Genomic DNA, 10838 nt, shown 5'->3' with positions numbered 1-10838 from the left:
AGTAGTTGTCAGTAGAGTAGTTGTCAGTAGAGTAGTTGTCAGTAGAGTATTTGTTATTAGAGTAGTTGTCAGTAGAGTAGTTGTCAGTAGAGTATTTGGTAGTAGAGTAGTTGTCAGAAGAGTAGTTGTCAGTAAAGAAGTTGTTATTAGAGTAGTTGTCAGTAGAGTAGTTGTTAGTAGAGTATTTGCTATTAGAGTAGTTGTCAGTAGAGTAATTGTCAGTAGAGTATTTGTTAGTAGAGTATTTGTCAGTAGAGTAGTTGTCAGTAGAGTACTTGTCAGTAGAGTATCTGTTATTAAAGTAGTTGTCAGTAGAGAAGTTGTCAGTAGAGAAGTTGTCAGTAGAGTAGTTGTCAGTAGAGTAGTTGTTATTAGAGTAGTTGTCAGTAGAGTAGTTGTCAGTAGAGTATTTGTTATTGGAGTAGTTGTCAGTAGAGTTGTTGTCAGTAGAGTAGTTGTTAGTAGAGTAGTTGTCAGTAGAGTAGTTGTCAGTAGAGTAGTTGTTATTAAAGTAGTTGTCTGTAGAGTAGTTGTCAGTAGAGTAGTTTTTAGTAGAGTATTTGTTATTAAAGTAGTTGTCAGTAGAGTAGTTGTTATTAAAGTAGTTGTCAGTAGAGTAGTTGTCAGTAGAGGAGTTATCAGTAGATTAGTTATAAGTAGAGTAGTTGTTAGTAGAATAGTTGTCAGTAGAGTAGTTGTCAGTAGAGTATCTGTTAGTAGAATAGTTGTCAGTAGAGTAGTTGTAAGTAGAGTAGTTGTTAGTAGAATAGTTGTCAGTAGAGTATTTGTTATTAAAGTAGTTGTCTGTAGAGTAGTTGTCAGTAGAGTAGTTGTCAGTAGAGTAGTTGTTAGTAGAGTATTTGTTATTAAAGTAGTTGTCAGTAGAGTAGTTGTTATTAAAGTAGTTGTCAGTAGAGTAGTTGTCAGTAGAGTAGTTATCAGTAGATTAGTTATAAGTAGAGTAGTTGTTAGTAGAATAGTTGTCAGTAGAGTAGTTGTCAGTAGAGTTTCTGTTAGTAGAGTAGTTGTCAGTAGAGTAGTTGTAAGTAGAGTAGTTGTTAGTAGAATAGTTGTCAGTAGAGTATTTGTTATTAATGTAGTTGTCTGTAGAGTAGTTGTCAGTAGAGTAGTTGTCAGTAGAGTAGTTGTTAGTAGAGTAGTTGTCAGTAGAGTAGTTGTCAGTAGAGTAGTTGTCAGTAGAGTAGTTGTTATTAGAGTAGTTGTCAGTAGAGTAGTTGTCAGTAGAGTAGTTGTCAGTAGAGTATTTGTTATTAGAGTAGTTGACAGTAGAGTAGTTGTCAGTAGAGTATTTGGTAGTAGAGTAGTTGTCAGTAGAGTAGTTGTCAGTAGAGTAGTTGTCAGTAGAGTAGTTGTTATTAGAGTAGTTGTCAGTAGAGTAGTTGTCAGTAGAGTAGTTGTCAGTAGAGTAGTTGTCAGTAGAGTATTTGTTATTAGAGTAGTTGTCAGTAGAGTAGTTGTCAGTAGAGTATTTGGTAGTAGAGTAGTTGTCAGAAGAGTAGTTGTCAGTAAAGAAGTTGTTATTAGAGTAGTTGTCAGTAGAGTAGTTGTTAGTAGAGTATTTGCTATTAGAGTAGTTGTCAGTAGAGTAATTGTCAGTAGAGTATTTGTTAGTAGAGTATTTGTCAGTAGAGTAGTTGTCAGTAGAGTACTTGTCAGTAGAGTATCTGTTATTAAAGTAGTTGTCAGTAGAGAAGTTGTCAGTAGAGAAGTTGTCAGTAGAGTAGTTGTCAGTAGAGTAGTTGTTATTAGAGTAGTTGTCAGTAGAGTAGTTGTCAGTAGAGTATTTGTTATTGGAGTAGTTGTCAGTAGAGTTGTTGTCAGTAGAGTAGTTGTTAGTAGAGTAGTTGTCAGTAGAGTAGTTGTCAGTAGAGTAGTTGTCAGTAGAGTAATTGTCAGTAGAGTAGTTGTTATTAGAGTAGTTGTCAGTAGAGTAGTTGTCAGTAGAGAATTTGTTAGTAGAGTAGTTGTCAGTAGAGTAGTTGTCAGTAGAGTAGTTATCAGTAGATTAGTTATAAGTAGAGTAGTTGTTAGTAGAATAGTTGTCAGTAGAGTAGTTGTCAGTAGAGTATTTGTTAGTAGAATAGTTGTCAGTAGAGTAGTTGTAAGTAGAATAGTTGTCAGTAGAGTAGTTGTCAGTAGAGTTTCTGTTAGTAGAATAGTTGTCAGTAGAGTAGTTGTAAGTAGAGTAGTTGTTAGTAGAATAGTTGTCAGTAGAGTATTTGTTATTAATGTAGTTGTCTGTAGAGTAGTTGTCAGTAGAGTAGTTGTCAGTAGAGTAGTTGTTAGTAGAGTAGTTGTCAGTAGAGTAGTTGTCAGTAGAGTAGTTGTCAGTAGAGTATTTGTTATTAGAGTAGTTGTCAGTAGAGTAGTTGTCAGTAGAGTAGTTGTCAGTAGAGTATTTGTTATTAGAGTAGTTGACAGTAGAGTAGTTGTCAGTAGAGTATTTGTTAGTAGAGTAGTTGTCAGTAGAGTAGTTGTCAGTAGAGTAGTTGTCAGTAGAGTAGTTGTTATTAGAGTAGTTGTCAGTAGAGTAGTTGTCAGTAGAGTAGTTGTCAGTAGAGTAGTTGTCAGTAGAGTATTTGTTATTAGAGTAGTTGTCAGTAGAGTAGTTGTCAGTAGAGTATTTGGTAGTAGAGTAGTTGTCAGAAGAGTAGTTGTCAGTAAAGTAGTTGTTATTAGAGTAGTTGTCAGTAGAGTAGTTGTTAGTAGAGTATTTGCTATTAGAGTAGTTGTCAGTAGAGTAATTGTCAGTAGAGTATTTGTTAGTAGAGTATTTGTCAGTAGAGTAGTTGTCAGTAGAGTAGTTGTCAGTAGAGTATCTGTTATTAAAGTAGTTGTCAGTAGAGAAGTTGTCAGTAGAGAAGTTGTCAGTAGAGTAGTTGTCAGTAGAGTAGTTGTTATTAGAGTAGTTGTCAGTAGAGTAGTTGTCAGTAGAGTATTTGTTATTGGAGTAGTTGTCAGTAGAGTAGTTGTCAGTAGAGTAGTTGTTATTAGAGTAGTTGTCAGTAGAGTAGTTGTCAGTAGAGAATTTGTTAGTAGAGTAGTTGTCAGTAGAGTAGTTGTCAGTAGAGTAGTTATCAGTAGATTAGTTATAAGTAGAGTAGTTGTTAGTAGAATAGTTGTCAGTAGAGTAGTTGTCAGTAGAGTATCTGTTAGTAGAATAGTTGTCAGTAGAGTAGTTGTAAGTAGAGTAGTTGTTAGTAGAATAGTTGTCAGTAGAGTATTTGTTATTAATGTAGTTGTCTGTAGAGTAGTTGTCAGTAGAGTAGTTGTCAGTAGAGTAGTTGTTAGTAGAGTATTTGTTATTAAAGTAGTTGTCAGTAGAGTAGTTGTTATTAAAGTAGTTGTCAGTAGAGTAGTTGTCAGTAGAGTAGTTATCAGTAGATTAGTTATAAGTAGAGTAGTTGTTAGTAGAATAGTTGTCAGTAGAGTAGTTGTCAGTAGAGTTTCTGTTAGTAGAATAGTTGTCAGTAGAGTAGTTGTAAGTAGAGTAGTTGTTAGTAGAATAGTTGTCAGTAGAGTATTTGTTATTAAAGTAGTTGTCTGTAGAGTAGTTGTCAGTAGAGTAGTTGTCAGTAGAGTAGTTGTTAGTAGAGTAGTTGTCAGTAGAGTAGTTGTCAGTAGAGTAGTTGTCAGTAGAGTAGTTGTTATTAGAGTAGTTGTCAGTAGAGTAGTTGTCAGTAGAGTAGTTGTCAGTAGAGTATTTGTTATTAGAGTAGTTGACAGTAGAGTAGTTGTCAGTAGAGTATTTGGTAGTAGAGTAGTTGTCAGTAGAGTAGTTGTCAGTAGAGTAGTTGTCAGTAGAGTAGTTGTTATTAGAGTAGTTGTCAGTAGAGTAGTTGTCAGTAGAGTAGTTGTCAGTAGAGTAGTTGTCAGTAGAGTATTTGTTATTAGAGTAGTTGTCAGTAGAGTAGTTGTCAGTAGAGTATTTGGTAGTAGAGTAGTTGTCAGAAGAGTAGTTGTCAGTAAAGAAGTTGTTATTAGAGTAGTTGTCAGTAGAGTAGTTGTTAGTAGAGTATTTGCTATTAGAGTAGTTGTCAGTAGAGTAATTGTCAGTAGAGTATTTGTTAGTAGAGTATTTGTCAGTAGAGTAGTTGTCAGTAGAGTACTTGTCAGTAGAGTATCTGTTATTAAAGTAGTTGTCAGTAGAGAAGTTGTCAGTAGAGAAGTTGTCAGTAGAGTAGTTGTCAGTAGAGTAGTTGTTATTAGAGTAGTTGTCAGTAGAGTAGTTGTCAGTAGAGTATTTGTTATTGGAGTAGTTGTCAGTAGAGTTGTTGTCAGTAGAGTAGTTGTTAGTAGAGTAGTTGTCAGTAGAGTAGTTGTCAGTAGAGTAGTTGTCAGTAGAGTAATTGTCAGTAGAGTAGTTGTTATTAGAGTAGTTGTCAGTAGAGTAGTTGTCAGTAGAGAATTTGTTAGTAGAGTAGTTGTCAGTAGAGTAGTTGTCAGTAGAGTAGTTATCAGTAGATTAGTTATAAGTAGAGTAGTTGTTAGTAGAATAGTTGTCAGTAGAGTAGTTGTCAGTAGAGTATTTGTTAGTAGAATAGTTGTCAGTAGAGTAGTTGTAAGTAGAGTAGTTGTCAGTAGAGTAGTTGTCAGTAGAGTTTCTGTTAGTAGAATAGTTGTCAGTAGAGTAGTTGTAAGTAGAGTAGTTGTTAGTAGAATAGTTGTCAGTAGAGTATTTGTTATTAATGTAGTTGTCTGTAGAGTAGTTGTCAGTAGAGTAGTTGTCAGTAGAGTAGTTGTTAGTAGAGTAGTTGTCAGTAGAGTAGTTGTCAGTAGAGTAGTTGTCAGTAGAGTAGTTGTTATTAGAGTAGTTGTCAGTAGAGTAGTTGTCAGTAGAGTAGTTGTCAGTAGAGTATTTGTTATTAGAGTAGTTGACAGTAGAGTAGTTGTCAGTAGAGTATTTGGTAGTAGAGTAGTTGTCAGTAGAGTAGTTGTCAGTAGAGTAGTTGTCAGTAGAGTAGTTGTTATTAGAGTAGTTGTCAGTAGAGTAGTTGTCAGTAGAGTAGTTGTCAGTAGAGTAGTTGTCAGTAGAGTATTTGTTATTAGAGTAGTTGTCAGTAGAGTAGTTGTCAGTAGAGTATTTGGTAGTAGAGTAGTTGTCAGAAGAGTAGTTGTCAGTAAAGAAGTTGTTATTAGAGTAGTTGTCAGTAGAGTAGTTGTTAGTAGAGTATTTGCTATTAGAGTAGTTGTCAGTAGAGTAATTGTCAGTAGAGTATTTGTTAGTAGAGTATTTGTCAGTAGAGTAGTTGTCAGTAGAGTAGTTGTCAGTAGAGTATCTGTTATTAAAGTAGTTGTCAGTAGAGTAGTTGTCAGTAGAGTAGTTGTCAGTAGAGTAGTTGTCAGTAGAGTAGTTGTTATTAGAGTAGTTGTCAGTAGAGTAGTTGTCAGTAGAGTATTTGTTATTGGAGTAGTTGTCAGTAGAGTAGTTGTCAGTAGAGTAGTTGTTATTAGAGTAGTTGTCAGTAGAGTAGTTGTCAGTAGAGAATTTGTTAGTAGAGTAGTTGTCAGTAGAGTAGTTGTCAGTAGAGTAGTTATCAGTAGATTAGTTATAAGTAGAGTAGTTGTTAGTAGAATAGTTGTCAGTAGAGTAGTTGTCAGTAGAGTATTTGTTAGTAGAATAGTTGTCAGTAGAGTAGTTGTAAGTAGAGTAGTTGTTAATAGAATAGTTGTCAGTAGAGTATTTGTCAGTAGAGTATTTGTTATTAAAGTAGTTGTCTGTAGAGTAGTTGTTAGTAGAGTAGTTTTTAGTAGAGTATTTGTTATTAAAGTAGTTGTCTGTAGAGTAGTTGTTATTAAAGTAGTTGTCAGTAGAGTAGTTGTCAGTAGAGTAGTTGTCAGTAGAGTAGTTGTCTGTAGAGTAGTTGTTAGTAGAGTATTTGTTATTAGAGTAGTTGTCTGTAGAGTAGTTGTCAGTAGAGTATTTGTTATTAAAGTAGTTGCCAGTAGAGTATTTGTCAGTAGAGTAGTTGTCAGTAGAGTAGTTGTTATTAGAGTAGTTGTCAGTAGAGTAGTTGTCAGTAGAGAATTTGTTAGTAGAGTAGTTGTCAGTAGAGTACTTGTCAGTAGAGTAGTTGTTATTAGAGTAGTTGTCAGTAGAGTAGTTGTCAGTAGAGTATTTGTTATTGGAGTAGTTGTCAGTAGAGTTGTTGTCAGTAGAGTAGTTGTTAGTAGAGTAGTTGTCAGTAGAGTAGTTGTCAGTAGAGTAGTTGTCAGTAGAGTAGTTGTTATTAGAGTAGTTGTCAGTAGAGTAGTTGTCAGTAGAGAATTTGTTAGTAGAGTAGTTGTCAGTAGAGTACTTGTCAGTAGAGTAGTTGTTAGTAGAGTAGTTGTCAGTAGAGTAGTTGTCAGTAGAGTAGTTATCAGTAGATTAGTTATAAGTAGAGTAGTTGTTAGTAGAATAGTTGTCAGTAGAGTAGTTGTCAGTAGAGTATTTGTTAGTAGAATAATTGTCAGTAGAGTAGTTGTAAGTAGAGTAGTTGTTAATAGAATAGTTGTCAGTAGAGTATTTGTCAGTAGAGTATTTGTTATTAAAGTAGTTGTCTGTAGAGTAGTTGTTAGTAGAGTAGTTTTTAGTAGAGTATTTGTTATTAAATTAGTTGTCAGTAGAGTAGTTGTTATTAAAGTAGTTGTCAGTAGAGTAGTTGTCAGTAGAGTAGTTGTCAGTAGAGTAGTTGTCAGTAGACTAGTTGTCTGTAGAGTAGTTGTTAGTAGAGTATTTGTTATTAGAGTAGTTGTCTGTAGAGTAGTTGTCAGTAGAGTATTTGTTATTAAAGTAGTTGTCAGTAGAGTAGTTGTCAGTAGAGTAGTTGTCAGTAGAGTAGTTGTCTGTAGAGTAGTTGTTATTAGAGTAGTTGTCAGTAGAGTAGTTGTCAGTAGAGAATTTGTTAGTAGAGTAGTTGTCAGTAATGTACTTGTCAGTAGAGTAGTTGTTAGTAGAGTAGTTGTTAGTAGAGTAGTTATCAGTAGATTAGTTATAAGTAGAGTAGTTGTTAGTAGAATAGTTGTCAGTAGAGTAGTTGTCAGTAGAGTATTTGTTAGTAGAATAGTTGTCAGTAGAGTAGTTGTAAGTAGAGTAGTTGTTAATAGAATAGTTGTCAGTAGAGTATTTGTCAGTAGAGTATTTGTTATTAAAGTAGTTGTCTGTAGAGTAGTTGTTAGTAGAGTAGTTTTTAGTAGAGTATTTGTTATTAAAGTAGTTGTCTGTAGAGTAGTTGTTATTAAAGTAGTTGTCAGTAGAGTAGTTGTCAGTAGAGTAGTTGTCAGTAGAGTAGTTGTCTGTAGAGTAGTTGTTAGTAGAGTATTTGTTATTAGAGTAGTTGTCTGTAGAGTAGTTGTCAGTAGAGTATTTGTTATTAAAGTAGTTGCCAGTAGAGTATTTGTCAGTAGAGTAGTTGTCAGTAGACTAGTTGTTATTAGAGTAGTTGTCAGTAGAGTAGTTGTCAGTAGAGAATTTGTTAGTAGAGTAGTTGTCAGTAGAGTACTTGTCAGTAGAGTAGTTGTTAGTAGAGTAGTTGTCAGTAGAGTAGTTGTCAGTAGAGTAGTTATCAGTAGATTAGTTGTAAGTAGAGTAGTTGTTAGTAGAATAGTTGTCAGTAGAGTAGTTGTCAGTAGAGTATTTGTTAGTAGAATAGTTGTCAGTAGAATAGTTGTAAGTAGAGTAGTTGTTAGTAGAATAGTTGTCAGTAGAGTATTTGTTATTAATGTAGTTGTCTGTAGAGTAGTTGTCAGTAGAGTAGTTGTCAGTAGAGTAGTTGTTAGTAGAGTAGTTGTCAGTAGAGTAGTTGTCAGTAGAGTAGTTGTCAGTAGAGTAGTTGTTATTAGAGTAGTTGTCAGTAGAGTAGTTGTCAGTAGAGTAGTTGTCAGTAGAGTATTTGTTATTAGAGTAGTTGACAGTAGAGTAGTTGTCAGTAGAGTATTTGGTAGTAGAGTAGTTTTCAGAAGAGTAGTTGTCAGTAAAGAAGTTGTTATTAGAGTAGTTGTCAGTAGAGTAGTTGTTAGTAGAGTATTTGTTATTAGAGTAGTTGTCAGTAGAGTAATTGTCAGTAGAGTATTTGTTAGTAGAGTATTTGTCAGTAGAGTAGTTGTCAGTAGAGTAGTTGTCAGTAGAGTAGTTGTCAGTAGAGTAGTTGTCAGTAGAGTATTTGTTATTGGAGTAGTTGTCAGTAGAGTAGTTATCAGTAGATTAGTTATAAGTAGAGTAGTTGTTAGTAGAATAGTTGTCAGTAGAGTAGTTGTCAGTAGAGTATTTGTTAGTAGAATAATTGTCAGTAGAGTAGTTGTAAGTAGAGTAGTTGTTAATAGAATAGTTGTCAGTAGAGTATTTGTCAGTAGAGTATTTGTTATTAAAGTAGTTGTCTGTAGAGTAGTTGTTAGTAGAGTAGTTTTAGTAGAGTATTTGTTATTAAATTAGTTGTCAGTAGAGTAGTTGTTATTAAAGTAGTTGTCAGTAGAGTAGTTGTCAGTAGAGTAGTTGTCAGTAGAGTAGTTGTCAGTAGAGTAGTTTTCAGTAGAGTAGTTGTTAGTAGAGTATTTGTTATTAGAGTAGTTGTCAGTAGAGTACTTGTCAGTAGAGTAGTTGTCTTTAGAGTATTTGTTATTAAAGTACTTGTCAGTAGAGTAGTTGTCAGTATAGTAGATGTCAGTAGAGTAGTTGTCAGTAGAGAATTTGTTATTAAAGTAGTTGTCAGTAGAGTAGTTGTCAGTAGAATAGTTGTCAGTAGAGTAGTTGTCAGTAGAGTAGTTGTTAGTAGAGTATTTGTTATTAGAGTAGTTGTCTGTAGAGTAGTTGTCAGTAGAGTATTTGTAATTAAAGTAGTTGCCAGTAGAGTAGTTGTCAGTAGAGTAGTTGTCAGTAGAGTAGTTGTTATTAGAGTAGTTGTCAGTAGAGTAGTTGTCAGTAGAGAATTTGTTAGTAGAGTAGTTGTCAGTAGAGTACTTGTCAGTAGAGTAGTTGTTAGTAGAATAGTTGTCAGTAGAGTAGTTGTCAGTAGAGTAGTTATCAGTAGATTAGTTGTAAGTAGAGTAGTTGTTAGTAGAATAGTTGTCAGTAGAGTAGTTGTCAGTAGAGTATTTGTTAGTTGAATAGTTGTCAGTAGAGTAGTTGTAAGTAGAGTAGTTGTCAGTAGAATAGTTGTCAGTAGAGTATTTGTCAGTAGAGTATTTGTTATTAAAGTAGTTGTCTGTAGAGTAGTTGTCAGTAGAGTAGTTTTTAGTAGAGTATTTGTTATTAAAGTAGTTGTCAGTAGAGTAGTTGTTATTAAAGTAGTTGTCAGTAGAGTAGTTGTCAGTAGAGTAGTTATCAGTAGATTAGTTATAAGTAGAGTAGTTGTTAGTAGAATAGTTGTCAGTAGAGTAGTTGTCAGTAGAGTATCTGTTAGTAGAATAGTTGTCAGTAGAGTAGTTGTAAGTAGAGTAGTTGTTAGTAGAATAGTTGTCAGTAGAGTATTTGTTATTAATGTAGTTGTCTGTAGAGTAGTTGTCAGTAGAGTAGTTGTCAGTAGAGTAGTTGTTAGTAGAGTATTTGTTATTAAAGTAGTTGTCAGTAGAGTAGTTGTTATTAAAGTAGTTGTCAGTAGAGTAGTTGTCAGTAGAGTAGTTATCAGTAGATTAGTTATAAGTAGAGTAGTTGTTAGTAGAATAGTTGTCAGTAGAGTAGTTGTCAGTAGAGTTTCTGTTAGTAGAATAGTTGTCAGTAGAGTAGTTGTAAGTAGAGTAGTTGTTAGTAGAATAGTTGTCAGTAGAGTATTTGTTATTAATGTAGTTGTCTGTAGAGTAGTTGTCAGTAGAGTAGTTGTCAGTAGAGTAGTTGTTAGTAGAGTAGTTGTCAGTAGAGTAGTTGTCAGTAGAGTAGTTGTCAGTAGAGTAGTTGTTATTAGAGTAGTTGTCAGTAGAGTAGTTGTCAGTAGAGTAGTTGTCAGTAGAGTATTTGTTATTAGAGTAGTTGACAGTAGAGTAGTTGTCAGTAGAGTATTTGGTAGTAGAGTAGTTGTCAGTAGAGTAGTTGTCAGTAGAGTAGTTGTCAGTAGAGTAGTTGTTATTAGAGTAGTTGTCAGTAGAGTAGTTGTCAGTAGAGTAGTTGTCAGTAGAGTAGTTGTCAGTAGAGTATTTGTTATTAGAGTAGTTGTCAGTAGAGTAGTTGTCAGTAGAGTATTTGGTAGTAGAGTAGTTGTCAGAAGAGTAGTTGTCAGTAAAGAAGTTGTTATTAGAGTAGTTGTCAGTAGAGTAGTTGTTAGTAGAGTATTTGCTATTAGAGTAGTTGTCAGTAGAGTAATTGTCAGTAGAGTATTTGTTAGTAGAGTATTTGTCAGTAGAGTAGTTGTCAGTAGAGTAGTTGTCAGTAGAGTATCTGTTATTAAAGTAGTTGTCAGTAGAGAAGTTGTCAGTAGAGAAGTTGTCAGTAGAGTAGTTGTCAGTAGAGTAGTTGTTATTAGAGTAGTTGTCAGTAGAGTAGTTGTCAGTAGAGTATTTGTTATTGGAGTAGTTGTCAGTAGAGTTGTTGTCAGTAGAGTAGTTGTTAGTAGAGTAGTTGTCAGTAGAGTAGTTGTCAGTAGAGTAGTTGTCAGTAGAGTAGTTGTCAGTAGAGTAGTTGTTATTAGAGTAGTTGTCAGTAGAGTAGTTGTCAGTAGAGAATTTGTTAGTAGAGTAGTTGTCAGTAGAGTAGTTGTCAGTAGAGTAGTTATCAGTAGATTAGTTATAAGTAGAGTAGTTGTTAGTTGAATAGTTGTCAGTAGAGTAGTTGTCAGTAGAGTATTTGTTAGTAGAATAGTTGTCAGTAGAGTAGTTGTAAGTAGAGTAGTTGTTAATAGAATAGTTGT

This window comes from Salmo salar, chromosome ssa15, assembly GCF_905237065.1.
Source record: "Salmo salar chromosome ssa15, Ssal_v3.1, whole genome shotgun sequence".
NCBI classification, from domain to species: Eukaryota; Metazoa; Chordata; class Actinopteri; order Salmoniformes; family Salmonidae; genus Salmo; species Salmo salar.
The sequence above is the reverse complement of the archived record's forward strand: the minus strand, read 5'-3'. Positions refer to the sequence as shown.